Source organism: Dipteris shenzhenensis, chromosome 15 (genome assembly GCF_047967505.1).
Source record: "Dipteris shenzhenensis isolate YYH24624 ecotype China chromosome 15, Dip_SZ_1.0, whole genome shotgun sequence".
In the NCBI taxonomy this organism is placed as follows: domain Eukaryota; kingdom Viridiplantae; phylum Streptophyta; class Polypodiopsida; order Gleicheniales; family Dipteridaceae; genus Dipteris; species Dipteris shenzhenensis.
Window position 1 is genome coordinate 29648611 of NC_141610.1, and position 17878 is coordinate 29666488.

The window sequence follows — 17878 nt, forward strand, 5'->3', positions numbered from 1 at the left end:
TTCATTCTATCCATAATGATCTTTTCACCCTACTTCTATAACCACCCACTTTTTCCTTGCTTATAGCTCTACACTGTGCTGGTCATGTTTGTGGTTAAGCTTCTATTTTATTGTGACCCTGATAACAAGGGAGCAGTGTTTATGATATCTGTCTTCTGAATCGAAGTTAAGCTGGTTCTTACCATGTTTTCTTGTTGGATGGTGATAGGTACGCAGATTCTCTCTTCAATAAAAGAGATGCTTATCAGGACTTCATCGGCTTTACTTTTTTTGCAAATACTTTTTGCTCAAACATTATTGGCATTCTTTGTCAAACAAACTCTTACATACTTTTTTATACATTATCGTAGGTGTTTTTTCTACTTACTCAAGCACTTCCTTTCACTCTATAATGTTCTATTTTTTCTCTTCCCTAACTCCTTTGTCTTTTAACTATGCAAAAGGGGTTGTTGTCTTGTCTACCACACACACACACACACACAAAAAAAAAAAAAAAAAAAAGATTAGTAAATGTATCTCACACACACAAACACTTATTTCTTTACACACACACACACACACACACACACACACACACACACACACACACACACATGTATACTTTCCTAGCTGTGAATTATTCTTTTATGTACCCCCGTTAAATATTCCCTTTACACTTTCTCTTTAACCACCCCACATACCAAGCCCACTAATCGTCCCATACCTCCTCTAATCCCTTCTTAACCCATGCACTCATTGGCTCCTTACTCCGCTTATGACTTAAACTTTACTTGTGGCTTAATTGTTTTTTTAATTATCTAAGAATCCATATGGTTGTCTATATTCCTAGGTAAAGCGATAACAAGCCGGGAAAAACAGGCATTACCTATCTACCTAAACATAACTATGATGTTCTAACACCTAGTTTGTTTGGATGGTGATAGTAGGTAAGTGGACCCTGACCTTGGAACCTGGATTGCCTGAGGATTCTCGACATCTTTTTTCAATATTATGTTTGTCAAACTCAATATTATTAAAATTTCTTAGTTTTGATCAAAGTTTTTGCAAACTCTAGTTGCATTTTTCAACTTAGATATCTCAAACATTTTTTCTTTATACATTTCTCTTTTTGAACTTTTTATCCAATTGATGGAATTAATTGTATGGCTCAATTATTAATGGGACTTTTTAATCTAAACACACACTATGATTTCCTTTGGTCATACCATTAATTCACATTCATTGGATAATTCTTTAGCATGGATAATCCCTAGTCATGTTGTGATCCACCTTATTTTTTACTAAACTTTATATTTATTTTGCAGAAGTGTTTACGCATGTACTATTGGCATTATTTTTTTTCATTTTGATGCTTATCATACAGATCCACTTTTATTCACTTATTATCAGTATGTGGGGAGTAAGTTCCACATGGTGGGCTTACTCCCCACCATTTGGTCTTACCCTCTCGGATGGGGGTGGGCCACACACACACACACACACACACACAAAATAAATTTGATTAGTAAATGTATCTCACACACACAAACACTTATTTCTTTACATACGAACATGCACACACACACACACACACACACACACACACACACACACACACACACACATGAATACTTTCCTAACTATGAATTATTATTTTATGTACCCTTGTTAAATCTTCCCTTTACACTTTCTTTTTAACCACCCCACATACCAAGCCCACTAATCGTCCCATACCTCCTCTAATCCCTTATTAACCCATGCACTCATTTGCTCCTTACTCCACTTGTGACTTAAACTTCACTTGTGGCTAAATTGTTTTTTTAATTATCTAAGAATCCGTATGGGTGTCTATATTTCTAGATAAAGCGATAACAAGCCGGGGAAAACATGCATTACTTGTCTACCCAAACGTAACTATGATGTTCTAACACCTAGTTTGTTTGGATGGTGGTAGGTAAGCGGACCCCAACCTCGGAACCTAGACTGCCTGAGGATTTGACATCTTTTTTCAATATTATGTTGTCAAACTCAATATTATTAAAAATTCTTAATTTGATCAAAGTTTTTGCAAACTCTAGTTGCATTTTTCAACTTAGATGTCTCAAACATTTTTTCCTTATATATTTCTCTTTTTGAACTCTTTATCCAATTGATGGAATTAATTGTATGGCTCAATTATTGATGGGACTTTTCAATCTAAACACACACACACACAAACATGGGGATCTCCAGCCTAAGCCGAGCGTAAGTTGGATGGGTACCGATGGTTGGTGCTTGTAATGATTAGGATAAAACATTTGTTATAGCTTATGCATATACAGGATAAAATCCTATTGACTATCATCCTAATATTGACACCCGGATAAGGGTGGGCCTACATACTATACCCTACATGAAAACTCATTGATTTTCAAGACAAGGATGGCATACCATGGACTACTTTGAGTTATCATACTAGATGGGTGACATCCATGCAAGTATGTGTAGGGAACATTATAGTTGTTCATTCAAAATCTTGCATGGCATGCTCTAGGCATAGAACAAACAGGGCATTTATAAACAATACTTGGATTCTTAATCGGAGATTCATATTGATGATATTAGATGCTGATGTCATGTTATTAAACTATGGGACAAGTATGTTATTCATATTCATAAAAAGAGGTTTTGTTTGATTACCCCATAATGAAAATTTCTTACAGATAAGGCAAATTGATTACCCCACATCAGATATTTTAGGGGAGAATTATACAACGATAGAGCCCAACCCCCCTTGGCACCATATTTATATCTGGAGAAGGTTCGTTTTATTACCTTGGACTGGATATATGTGGGTGACAAATATTGAATAATGAAAGATGGAGGAATTCTCAACACCCTTACACTAGTCGGTTATAGAGGTGTTCACACATATGGACTAGTACTAATAGGATTGGATTTGAGTAATCCTAACCTTGGATGATTCACAAATCAAATTTAAATAGGGATGGCCCTACTACATGGGACCGGTTGTATACTTAATTAAATTGATCGATTATATAAACCGCTATGTAGTACGGTTTGTAGAAAAAGGTTGAAGGTTGGTCACACTAGTTACTATCCTAGTGTTGAGGAGCTAATATCTCTAGTTTTATGAAAATGCACCAATACTCGTCAGGGGAATATAATCCCTTGAATTGGTTAATTTAATATCTGGTAGAATATTTGAGTTATGATATTTAATAATATGCAGAGACGGCAAATATATTGGAAGTGAGATATATTCATATAGGGACTTATAGAAGGAAGACTAAGCATGAGAAAGTATTTGAATTGGGATTGGTGATGAAGAAGATTTGTGGGAATACCCCAAACCCAAGTGTACTTTGCCATATCTGAGGTAGACTCGCACCACTAATCTAACACCCATATGTAGCATGGGTTTGCATAGCACACTTTCTTATTACCCTTATGCAACATGATTTTGCATAGCACACTTTCTTATTACCCTTATGCAACATGGTTTTGCATAAGGCTCATCTACTTAACCAATGCCTACTCACGATTTCACGAGGAAAATGGGTGACACTACATTAGGGGAGAAATGGGGTCTCAAAAGGGCCTCCAATTAGTGTTTCCTAATTTCAAGGGATTAGTGAGGGATTTGAGGTGTACCAATGAGAGTGCTTCTTTGTGTGGGACACTAGTACGTTGTGTTGTACAAAAGGACATGTTGAGCATTTATGGTTGGGGAGACCTCTCACCCATGGTTTGGACCCATAGTCCTCACTTCTAGCCAGTGATCTGATCTCCAATCCAAGGGTCACATTCAAATTTATGGTAGAGCACTCTTAGCCATTAGATCAATGGGTAGATCCAAGAGAGGGGATGAGGGGAAAGTGTGCTTCGATTTGGTTCATGGATCAAGGGGTGGATCCAAGGGAAGAGATGAGAGTAAAATGTGCTCCAATGGCCATAGATCAAGGTGTGGATCCAAGGGAGGGGATGAGTGCAAAAGGTGCTTCAATCTAGTCCATAGATCAAGGTTAGATCTAAGGGAGGAGGTGAGAGCAAATGGCGCTTCAATCCAGGCCATCCAAATAGGCGCTTCAATCCGGGCCCTTGATCTTGGATCTTCATCTCCAAAATGCGCCTTCATCCTAGCCCTTTAAGCAGGCGCCTCCATCTTGGCCATTGATCTTGGATCTAAATTAAGGGTGCACATGAAAAGGCACCTTTTCCCTTTTAATGAGGCCTCCATAAAGTCAAACCTTGCCCTCCCCTTGTTAGATCTTGCCACTTGGAGCCCACCAAAGCCATCCTAGGCCTTTGATCCATCCACACCCATATCCATACAAAGGCCAAGATTGATCAATTTCAAACCATGCCAGTTGAGTAAATGCTAAGGGGCCCTTAGCCCATGGGTTACCATAGTGGTCCAGTTGCAATTAACTTAATCCATTTCCTAATCAATTCCTTATGAGGCCCTTTTGAGACCCCAATTCTCCCCTAATGAATACAATTGAATGAACTCTAGTTTGGCACACACCCATACCAAAGTAATGGATGACCGACTGCTCCATGATTTGTCTCTACCCTTCTTGCCTAGAGCATGCGGCTCGAGAATCTCATGAAGGGAGATCACCTTGGTTCTTGAGCTTTGGCAGATGCAAGTCTTTGGGAGGATTCTCGATGCCTGAGGAGCCTTGGATCCTTGTGTGTATTCAAAAATCTTGAATATTGAGGATGACAGCACATTCAAACGTTTTGCCTTAGCCTGACCTAAGCGGCCACTCAGTGCACTCACACAAATTGTATTATATGTTTCCAAGCATGAGGTAAATGATGCAGGTCAGCCAAGTAAAGTCGACATATGCCAGAGTAGCATGGGTGTATACTCTTCCCCATTCTTCACTTGAGAACTAGTTGTCTCGCACTGCAAGCAGCCACACTCTTACATTCATGAACGATGAACTCTGAGTGCCGAGCCAAATACTGGCTTGCCTCCACAACTGAGTGCCCTAGATGAGCATGAGGATAACTAACTAGAGATGGCTCCACTACCCAGCTCCATGAGATGTCGGAGAAATGGTATTGCAAAGGGACACTGTAGTTCGATGACATTTTCCACTAAACGCTTGGTGAAGCATGAAGAATTCCTTCCTCAAGTCCCTTTATGAGTGCGAAAGAAGGAGACATGCATTTTGTTTGTATCAATTCTTGTTACTAACCTTTTGCTACATCATGCACGTACGTTTTACAACTTTGCAAGATTATTTCGTACTTATGTGCAACCACGGCTTCCTTAGTAGGCATATACTACATCAAGGGTCTCTCTCATGCCCACGATCTATATTGAGAGATACCCAAGGAGCTCAGGTCTCGTTGTGGAAACTTATGCTTGCCGTTTGAAATAAGGCCTTCATGCCTTTAGCTACTCGGTTCTATATGCTCTATTGTAATGGTTTGCTGGTTGCCTTAGCTCCTTGCTTGGAGCCTCTTCTGATGTCCACATGTCTTCAATTATCCACTAAGCCACTGTGCACTTACAAGACTTCTCTAAGTTATCATGGAGCTCTCCATGGAGTCTAGATGTGTTGGCATCTGGGCTTATCCACTATGTGCAGTTCTCTAAGTTATCATAGAGCTCTCCATGCATGGTGGGAAGGCAAAGGAGTCACCTATTGCATAGTAGGAATACATGAGCCCATGAAGCCCTTCACTTATATGCTGCTTAGAACTCATGTAAGCATGTTGCATGTGCCTACATACTAAGGTGCCACATGGGTTTACGTAGTGGCCATTCTTGGCCATGAACCCTATTCTCCTATATACATGGCCATTCATATGATCTCTCAAGACACACTAATATATCGTCGTTCCTTTTTGCCATAGCCATTTTCATGAGCTCTTATGCTCCATATGATCTCCTATGGCACTCTACTATTTAAGGCCATTCTCTTGTAGGTAAGTTATATATATATATATATATATATATTGTTGGTACGTGGAAACATTTCCTCTATATAGACATGGATAGTTCACCCCTAATTATGGCCATGCTCTTATCGACCACTCTCTTACATGCTTTCAAGAATGTTGATAATATAGAAACTGACATTCTTAGCAAAATATGTGGATGTGTATGGATTATGGAAGATTTCCAATCTGTATATTTTTTCATGAATTAATCTTGTACTTTACTTCGGACATGCATAACAAGTGCATCAATGCTATGATACCTGATTTCCCTTTGGGTTTAAACTAGGTTCCTAACTTAATTGTGCTGGATGGTGGCAAGTATTAGTGTTGATGGTTGAGGTTTTGTACAAAGGTTCTACCATGAAATTTTTAAATAAAATACTACAAATTTTAAGGATTCAACTACATCAATACTTTATAAATGCCTCTTTTAAATAATCATGTCATGTTCACTCTGATGCATATATTATTGGACCTTCTTGAGGGGTCTAGTCACATACAAACACAAAAACTAATAAAAAACATAGTTTTAATTAAAAAGAAGAAGAAGAAGGTTTTTTTGGTTGTTATTCATCTAGCTGTGCTATATGTTTGTCTTTCTAGAGTGTCTTGTTGTACTAAGAGGAAATTTCACATATGCACATGCACACACACAAAAATCTAATAAAAAATAGGCTTTAATTCAAAAAGAAGCTGAAGAAGACAAATGCTTGCATACCCATGTGTGTTAGGCCTTTTTTGTTGTTATTTGTCTAGCTCTACTATATGTTTGAGTTTCTTGTTGTGTTATTTAAGAGAAAAATTTTCTTTGATGGACACATTTGATTTTTTCTTCAACATTCTAGTCATTTTCTAATGCAAGAAAAGATAGTACATTTGACATGAATCTGGGTGTAAGAGGATATTCCATTTTTAAAATAACTATGCAGTATGCCATTTTAATTGACACAAAACATGTTCCTATGGGTCCCATTTGAAGATACTTTTCCTCTTTGTATGACATTCTTATGTAATTACAGGGACTAAACCTTGTATATTCTATGCACTCCATGTCTAAATGCAAGATCCCATCTTTGACATGGCAATAACAAATTGTCAGGTAACATTTGGAGTCTATTGATGTCTAATTGGACAAGGATTTGGATTGAGGACTACATATTTCGTAATCACATGGACTTTTTACATTTGTGAACACCTTTTCACCTCTTGATCACAAAAGAAAGAGAAACTACCATATTATCCTTTTCACAGCTTTTAGCTTCACAATTTCTCTCTTCTCCTAAGCCCCACACAGGGCTTGGTCGAGGAAATGGTTCTTTATGCTTGCATCCACAAGGCGAGGGTGTTAGATGGGACTACTCTTGAGGTCAGGTTTGGAATCTCTCAAAGAAATAGGTTTTGTCATCTTTTGTCAGCATGCATTATGTATCATGCACTATATGTTATACACCACAAGTTGCACTAACACGTGGATTTTGTATATGTAGATATTGTATCTAGTTTGCAAACTTTTTCCTGTGAGACAAAAGGTTCCACTAGCTCTTGGTGCAAGCATGAGTTTACATTGAAATAGCACAAGCAAGCTAACTAGGTCCTTCAAGAGCAGTTGTTAAAGCAAATAAAATAGCTTGCAAAAGAGACAGATGGAGACCATAATAGAGAGCACCCATAGGTTGCATAACTTCAATACCAAGGTTATATAGGACACGAAGAGGATGCTAGAAGAAGATGCCCAAATCCATGAGTTTGTCACCATTGTGAATTAGGAATTTAATGCATGGCTTTGCACTAAATCACAAATTTGCAATGTCTACACGTGATTTGGGCAAATGTGTGCTGCAAGACTGGTAGTTGCCAATGATGTTAGTGCATTGTAGTGAACTGATGGGATGCATTTTGTGCTTTGCATAAAAGTTGAAGTCCTATGATCTAACAAGAGAGCCTCAAAATGAGAGTTCCGAGAAGAAGTTAGCCTTAATGTTTGCAATGGCAGAGAAAAAGCTAAGTAAGATGAGGAAGGAGGCACTATGGTCTTGAAAGAAAGGGTGCTTGTAGGTGACATGCAAAGCTATAGCAGCAAGCTAGTCACATAAGAAATGCTACTTTTGTGACATTTATCATAGAGTAAGAGATTTTTTAAGGTGAATAGATTGCATCTAGAGCATATGGGACTATCTATCATGTGTGTTTAATACATTGGCTTAGTATTTGAAACATAGGTGGTATTCTAGCAAGCAATACAATGTCAGCACTTGTAAACGATAAGCACAAACAGAGGTGGCCATGAAAAGAGCACACCTTTTCCTCATCCAAGTTGTTGTTGCTATCTCAGAGGAGCCCATCTGAGGTCCCTCTAGACCATCAAATCATAATTCAATGGTGGGACCCTATCTCATTTTTTCTCGAGGTGCCATTTAATGAAGGAACATTCAGCATTACGTTGATGCATACATGGAGGGAGGATCAGAGAAGAGGGTGTGTAGGTAGAAGGCAAGCTAGAGGATGCAATCAAAGACTCATGAAATGTGGTGAAGAGAATGTGCACCATATAATCCATTCTCTTTTAGGTGGACTAGCATCCTTGCATTAGACCTAATTGTTCCATAGGGACTTGCACCTCGGCAACATCTTGCTTGATTTTACTCGATTGGGAAAATGGAGGACATTTTAGACTCACCATAGAAAGGCATTCAGAAAAATGAAGCAACTATGAAAGAGAGGATGGAATATTGGCATGAGACAGGATCTCCATCACAAGCAATACCATGTTCAAAAATATGGGCTTGCACTAGAGTTATAGGTTTTTGCAAAACAAGGAAGATTGGTCCACAATTTGATAAAATTTCCCTTGGTTGGATTATCAACAAAATGGTGCAGTCTTTCTTTGATGCCCCAAAAAATTTTCACTTTGGGTGTTCACATGTTTGACCACACTTTTGAGTAAAATTTTGACACATTGGTCATAAGATGATGGCATAAAATTTTTAAGAGAGCCTTACACCTTGAGATGCCATGCAAGAACTCTAGGTGTTTGGTTGTGATGGAAGTTGGCTATGCGGCCCATTGAAGAGAAGAACCTTGCTCAAAATCTTGTGGAGTAGTAAACTATAATAGAAGGCAAATTATTTGTACGTGCATTTATTATGAGATGTAATAAAATAAAAATTTGAGTCTCATTTTTAAGCCTCGTGAGTCTAACTTCCTAAAATTTGTAAATGTCAAGTAGCACTGTCATGCATCACATCATCTTGTATCCAGTAAAAGCATCATACTATTTCATCATCATGTTGCATCCTCATGGATCAAGTAAGCATGCAACCCTCATACTAGCATGTGGCTTTTGGGAGTACTCAAATTCTAGAAAATCTATCAAATGTTTCTTCCAAGCAACTGGTCTAATAGCCTATGGTTGTCTAGTTAATACATTTTGTAGATGTATCTTTATTTATATACCTTCATAAGACCTAGAATAAATCCAATATTAAAAATTAATATTTTTCTCAAACAAGAAAATAGAAAAAGAAGGGAAGACAAAATTATAAGTAATGAGAAAAATTAGTATACATATACATCTGCATATAGATATACATATACACACACACACGTGCGCGCGCGCGCACACACACACACACACATGTAGATGCAGATGCAGACGTAGATGCAGATGCATACGTATACGCAGATGCAGATGCATACACATACGTAGACGCATACGCATACGCATATGCATATGCATACACATACACATACACATACACATACACATACACACATACATACATGTATACATGTACATATACATATACACATACATATACACATACACGTACACATATACATATACATATACATATACATATACACATACATATCACTAGTTTGGTAGGACATAAAAATGTCCTAGGACACTCTTATGTCCTGTTAACTTAACCACTTCCTAGCATTGTTCAAAAGCATCGATAGGGTATTTTAGGGTTTTGATTATTTGCCTCAATAAATTATATGTTGAAAAAAACTTGGAATTATTATGGATTGGAACTTGCATCTATTACTTTGGGTTCTACCTAAAGTTTTAAGGTAAACTTAACACTCACATTTCAAGCTGTTTTCTCAGGTTTTAGATAAAATGGCCATACTTCTTACTTAGAATGAGTTTTCTTAGAGTTTTTAAGTCCTAGGGTCTAAATATAACTATAACACATATGTTTATATTTCTTTTAAGCTAGATAATCATATTCATTATGATCTATGGCCTTAAATGTAATTTTAGTGAGGGCTGATGGTGGCGATGCAAAATTTGATCTTTTAAAAATTCTTTAACATGTCTAACAGGTTCCAAACTCAACCATACTTTATATATGTCTGCAATAGGATATTATGGAGCAGCGTGAGTTTTTAAGGGACCTAATCTGATGTAGAACACCAAATTCAAATCATATATTAATTGTTCCTTATGCTATAATTCACCCTAAATTAAAGATACAAGGGTTAAAGGATATCATAAGAACCTTCATACGTTTAAATTATACTTATAGAGTTTCCCTAATCATGAATGAGTGATACTAATCAAAACAACTCATATGCAAAACACTTATATACGTGATAATTCAAAACTATAAAAGTGAGATTTAATGCAGAACCTGTTTTGGTAGTTGATATTAGGAGCACTTAATCTCTTTTAGTTTTAGCCTTTATTGTGATGTGGTGACTTTCCCTTATGATATAATAGTATTACAGTTAAGATATGACACTTTGTGGCTATTATGTGTAGTATATAAAGATGCTTATTTATGAAATGTGACTTATAATGCAACTTGCTAGGCTAACCACTCTTGTTAATTGATAAATTAATCTTGCCAAAATGATTTTTAAACAAGGTTTTATCACTCTTAGGTGTTTGATATACTTATAAACACTTTCTAAAAAATGCTAGCTTCTTGAAACCAATTTTATTGTTAAGCATGCTAGGTAAAGTTTCAAATCTGAGTACTATCTGAGTGAAAGATTGTGTTACCATACATTTGTGAGCATTTTCTAATCACATGTAAAAGTTTCTTGTGCTCCTTATATTGTTGGATAATAGTCCTATGAGTCTACCTTAACCTCAACAGAGGAAATCACCAAAAAACACATCTACAACAAGTTGTGATTTTTATGCCAAAACCTCAAAAGGACACTTTTATGTCCTATTATTCTACCAAACTATTGATATACACATACACATACACATACGCATACGCATACACATACACATACATATACATATACATATACATATACAGGTGCATGTACATGTACATGTACCCACACACACAGAGCAAAAATAACTAAACTAAAGTAAACAATATGAAGACCATGTGAGAATTTGTAGTGTCTTGCAATAGTATAGAGTAAGTACCTACGATTATCGTATGCACAATTAGAGTAGTCACTAAAAATAGGGATATGGACTATATATTTAAGCATGGCAGGGAGGAGTAATCTCCCAATTTCTGAGGGATAGAACACATGTAGTTTATGTTTGAGAGAAAATAAACTAGATGACTCTCATTCAAAACTTGAGAGATCGTGCGCAAGAACCCACTCTAGAAACACCTAGAATTAGAGATGCAATGGCAAGGGTCACATGGTTGGCTACCTTAATCTCCTACCATAGCCTCTATCGTATCATTGGCTTATACTTATGGTTGACCCTTACCCAATACTCTAGATATTAGAGTAGTCAACCACTTCTGCAGCCACCATGAACACACTCCCCCTCAACCTCTTCCTCTCACAAATCAATTGTGCTCCACCTTGCTATACCAGCTAGGTGCAAGAGCTATGGCCTATAATCTATCCAAATAGAGAGGGCTGATGCTTCTTGTAAGCTTAAGGAACACATGGCCAAGAAACCCCACAAATAATACCATTGATATATGCTATAATACTACTAGCACATATCATAATACCAATAGTAGATACCACTAGTATTGCTTGATACTCGCCGATATCATAGCTATTACTACCAGTGTCATACCCATTGTTGCTGATGTAATGGCTAGTATTGCCAGTATATCTAGCCGTTTCAGTGGTTATTTTCTAGGTTACCAAATTGATAACATCTTTTTGACCCTATTTTGGACCAAACTTGGTGAGCATGAATGTTGCACTAATGCAAAATTGAAAACATCAACAAAATCGCTGAAGTGGATGATGTATCCATCCATAAACCCTATCACAGCATCAATGAACATATCATTGTGTTTGCAAATCACAATTGAAAATCTCATACAACCCCTCCTCTTTGCTTGCATGAAGAGTGGTTGGCACAAAATTATGGTATGCTTCACAAGAGGTGGCCATCAGAGGTGTCCATGAAAGGTTATATGAGGTAAAGAAAGTGGAAGATGTTGCACACATGATGAATGCAATAAAGGCTACACTAAGCCCTGCAGACACACACACACACATAGGCTCATTAAAAAATTCATTGATCTTTGAAAGGTCAAAGAGATTAAAAATTTTCAATTTATTTAAAATTTGGGTGAATTTGTATGTGATCTAGAAAATTAAATGTCTCTAAAAATAAATTTTTCCTAGAATTGAGGTTTTGTGTTAATAGTTTAAAAGTTTATAACTTTTACATCATGTTCTCTACCCCAACACAACAAAATGGGGAGATAGAACTCAGAACTAACTGAATGCTATGACTAAACCTCCTCTTTGGGTACAACTAGATCTGATCAGAGGACTACAAATACCAGAAGTTTGCTAAGAGGAGAAGGAGACATAAATTTTGGAAAGTTTTTCCATTGGGGTATCGGCCTATAGATGTTTTTGTTGTGTGTCCATGCAGACTTTGTAAGAGACACTGTTTGGGTTCATGGGTAACACCGATCTCTTGTAAGACACCTATGGCATACTCCCATCATGGGTAATGGGGGAGGCAAAAGGAATGCTCATTGGGTGGTCTCAAACTGATGCACCACCTAGAGTGTAGATAGGCTCGGCTACTTGATCATCCATCTTTACTTTCCCTAAGTCCACGGGAAGGGTAAAAAACATATGGGGAACCTAAGGGATGCTCCCATCAGGAGAAACAAGAGGAGCAAGAGGTAGAGTTGCCATATGGTATTTGTTAGGTATGGCTCCTAGAGTAGAAGAGGGGTTTGTTGTGCGTTTGGCCATTTTCTCCTTTTCCTATGCCAATGCATTCTCCCTTTCTTCAATATCCTCCAAGTAATCCACCAGAATTCGCAGTTGCCATATATCCCACATGCTTTTTTACTAGTGCCGCATAATCCGATTTGGATTTGGCTATCCAACTTGTCAAATTTCTCCCAATTTTTAATTAGAGCTTGAATTCATCCACCATGTTAGTAAGATAAAACCAACATCAATAAATTCATCTCGAAAAAAAATTAGAGCATTCGCTTAACACAAATTTAAGAACCACAAATTGAAAAGTACTACATGAATAGATATATTGAAAATTTTGAGAACATAGTTTCTAGAGTTAGACATGACAAACTTTTTTGAAAGAAATAACACATTTCAAAAGAAAAAAAAGCAATGTAGACCCTCAATGCACAAACTCTTAAAATTTGTTAGTTTTGATGTTCACAAGTCATGTCATACTTGAAATTTTCTCAATAAAAGAATGAATGGCTGGGGTACAAGGAGGCTTCCATTTATTGAGCATTGACATTGATTTAAGTCACCTTCTTGCTTCCTTTCGATTCAATCTAAACATGATAGTGACATATTCTTGAATGTAGTTCAAGCCCCAACTATTTGTAACCTCAAGACATTGAATTTTACCATTTGGCATATAAATCTTTATCTCTACTATGCCCGCTACATCACAATCCATAGGAATCCATGTGCCATAATTATTTTCCCAATGTCTATAACCATCAGTATCTCATAAAACACATTGCATGCACAAATTGATAACTTGTTATTAATATTTTCTTACTAAATATAGATGTAAAATGGTCTCCCTTCTAAAAAGAGTGCTTTTGGGGTGGCAGATCTTCAAGAAAATAACATGGTGGCACACCTTCTTACCAACCAAGATGAAAAGGGATTGGACAAATAGGACATTGCTTGAGTGGGGAGGTCTTGTTGCAGATGCCTCCAACCTATGTTGATGGTGAATTTCGTTAGAATTTTGTGTTTCTCTGGGGTAGCAACTTCATGTACAAGTACTCGAACTCCTTTCTTGCAGTAGATTTTTGTGATTCTACCCTCATGATTGGGATAGGTTCTTGTGGGACTACTGAGTCTAAAGTGGGTCTTGTTGCCTCTCACTACTATTACGTCAGCCATAATCCCAGAACCGTGTGGTGTGATTTTGGTCAGGTGGAAAACCAGAGGGCTCAACGATGCTTGCATACTATGAGGTCTAGAGGGTTTGGGTCTAGGGTTACACCTAGGCCTAGACATTAATGAAGAGGTGCAAATGGGCTCTATGAGAGGGCTAGAATGGTAAGGTCCCTTATGGGACACATGGCACCAAGGCATGAGGCCACTAGGCAAGCATTGGGCTAGGGGGAGGCTTCTAGAGAGAGATCTCTAGGATGAAGAAAAAGGAAAGAGTATTCACAAGAAGGGGATCACTAGAAATTGTGGCTGGGTAGAAAGAATTGGAGAAGCCCTCTATGTTGGAAGGATTGTTAAACTCAATTGAAGGTCTTCAGTAGAGATTGGGATGACTAGGACCTTGAGGGGTTGTTGATGTCGAGGCTGGGTCCATACTTGCAGTAGGTTCTTATGGTTTTGCCTCTTTATGGCAAGTTCTTGTGGGGCTATTACAAGTGACTTTGGAGTCCAAGTAGTGGTGGGCCATTCTCACTTGGGCCGCCATGCCTATTGTTGTGGTCGGAGGGCATAGGCTCAGCCCTTGCATGAATGGAACCTATTGAAGGGGTAAAAGAGTGGGGCATGGACAACCATATTCATTGATTTCCCTCATAGCACCCTTGGGCCTATAGTAATGTCTTGAGAACCTAGGGGGATTTGTAAGAAAATAATACAACATATGTGCTCAACAGATAACAGGATCTCGTACGCAAGAGAGAAAACAAGATAGTATGGAGAATCAAAAATTTGATTACTATAGAATTGATACAATAGATGGCGCTGCCTCCCAGCCGTGCGCTCCTGTGAAAGAAGCTTTGATGGCGTGTTGGAAACAGTAGAAGATGGAGGTTGAATGCTAAGGAATCAAGGTTACTGTAGCCAATGATGAAATGGGCTTCACAGGCTTGCTCTTATATAGCCACCAGTCGTAGTCGGCTAGGCTCAATTGGGTGGTCGACCCAGTCCACCCAAAATGGTTGACTAGGGGTCAGTCTCAAAATAGGCCACTGACCATATGATAGAACCAGTGCGCAAAACAGAGCGACTGATCTACAGTCTCCATTCAGCCCACAGCCATCCGGGATCATCTGAGGCTCCAAACGGGCCCCGCAACCCGTGCCCCGAGAAATGCTCCATCTACCCTCAGTGTGGTCAGTCAAGGGATGCTTTCCCGCACTTGCATGTAGCCTAGTTGGCGGTGTACCAACTCTCTCTGAAGCCATCCAGCCATCAGGCCACACATGGCCCCCATCTGGTGTCCAAACCAGGACCTACTGGATAACCGAGCTACTCAAATGCCTTCTCCTCATATGGGGGGGCTTACAAGTAGAGTTAGCTGGTTCTCGCGTAGTTACACGAGAGTGGAGCATTGATATCTAATACCCCCCTCAATGTCCACCCGCAAGTGAACTTACTTTTTCGGCCCAATGCCAAGTCGATGAAGATGCCTCTCCAGCAAGTCTCTTCCAAGAGCCTTCGTGAAGATGTCTGCAGCATTCTCTGTAGTCGGACAGTACACCAAGTCGACCTCTCCATCCATGATCAGCTCGCGTACAAAGTGATATTGAATCTCAATGTGTTTTGTGTGAGCGTGGAACACCGGGTTCTTTGCAATTGCCATGCAACTCTGATTGTCACATGATAACTGCGTAGGCTTATTCTGCACTGCACCCATGTCCCCTAAAGTCCTCCTCAACCACACTACCTCGCAAGAAGCAAAGCATGCAGATTTGTACTCGGCCTCGGTAGAAGAAAGAGCAATTGTGGGTTGCTTCTTGTTAACCCATGACACAACTCTAGATCCAAGTGAGAAACGGTACCCTGTCACTGATCTCCTACTGTCCACGTCTCTTGCCCAATCCGAGTCACAGAATCCGATCAAGATGTTGCCCTTGGTATAGGTGATGCCATAATCAAGTGTGCCTTTGATGTATTTCAGCACATGCATCCCTACCCTCCAATGGTTCTCTCGGGGCTTATTGGAAAACCTGCTTAGTACACCAGTCGCAAAGCTGATGTCCGGTCGTGTGTTGCACAGGTAGATCAAGCTACCCACAAGCCTTCTATACTTTGCTTCATCCACCAGTGGTGATGAATTCTCGTTTGAGAGCTTCACGTCAACCTCCATAGGGGTACCAACTGTTTTGCACTCAGCAATGCCAAATGCTTTCAGTATCTCTCCAGCATATTTCAGCTATGAAATGAAGATCTATTTTGGCTCCTGCCAAACTTCAATTCCCAAACAGAAATGCATAAGTCCGAGGTCTGTCATTTCAAACTCTCTTCCTAGCAAATGCTTCGTCTGCGAGATCTTCTCTTCATGGTTCCCTGTTATGACAAGGTTGTCCACATAAAGGACCACGATCATACACCTGCCTCCTTCTCTGAAGATATACAAATTTGCATCAGATGGGCTCCTCCTGAACCCGTTTTGCAGAAAGTAGGCATCAATTCGCTGGTACCACGCTCGTGGGGCCTGTTTCAGCCTGTAAAGTGCCTTCTTTAGTTTGCAGACTTTACCTTCTGAACCGGGAATCTCAAAACCTGGTGGTTGTTCCACGTATACCTCCTCCTTGAGATCTCTATTCAGAAAGGCGGATTTCACATCCATCTGAAACACGGGCCAACTTCCCTGGGCAGCTAAAGCCAAAACACTACGAATTGTGGTTAGTCGAGCTGTGGGAGCAAAAGTATCTTGATAATCAAAACCATGTACCTGTGCAAATCCTTTTGCCACGAGCCTAGCCTTGTACTTATCCAATGTGCCGTCGAACTTGTACTTGATCTTGTACACCCACTTGGTTCCGATTACCTTGCGCTTTGGTGGTCGATCCACAAGGTCCCAAGTGTTGTTCTTCATTATGGAGCCATACTCTCACTACATAGCCTCCATCCACCTATCATCACCTTGTGCCTCTTCAAGACACTTGGGTTCATCAGCACGGATCACTTCTCTCATCAAAGCGTAGTTGACCAAGTGTTCCTGCGCCCTTCTTTGCTCCTCTAATCTCTTGGACCGGCGGTGTTCGGATGGTTCCTCCTCAATTGCTGGAGGTTCTCTGTCATCCAAAAGCTGCTTTACCCACTTCGGGAATGGCCATTGCCATTGTGGTTCTGCAGGCTCTTCTTCATCTTCTTTGTCTTGAATCCTCCCAAGCACCGTTGGGGGAGTTCGGTCTACTGTTGGTGGCGGTACTGGATGGATATCTTGGTCCTGGTTGTCTGGGAAGGAAGCATCCTCCTCCAATTGATGCGGTTGTTCTTATAAGACCACATCGTGACTTACAATTACCTTCTTGGTAACAAGGTTATAGAGACAGTAACCCTTCGCCTCTTCACTCCTTCGCCTCTTCACTGTAGCCCAAGAAAATACACTTCTGGCTCTTCGGTTCCCATTTGGTCCTAGTAGCATCAGGGACATGCACAAAACAGTCACATCCAAAAACTCTGAAATGTGTAGCTAAAGGTTTCTTACTAGAAAAGGCTTGCAGTGGAGTCATCCCGTTCACAGCCTTCGTGTAGCTACGATTGAGGATGTAAACTGCAGTGTTACATGCTTCAGCCCAGAAAGTCTTTGGCAAATCTTTCCCTT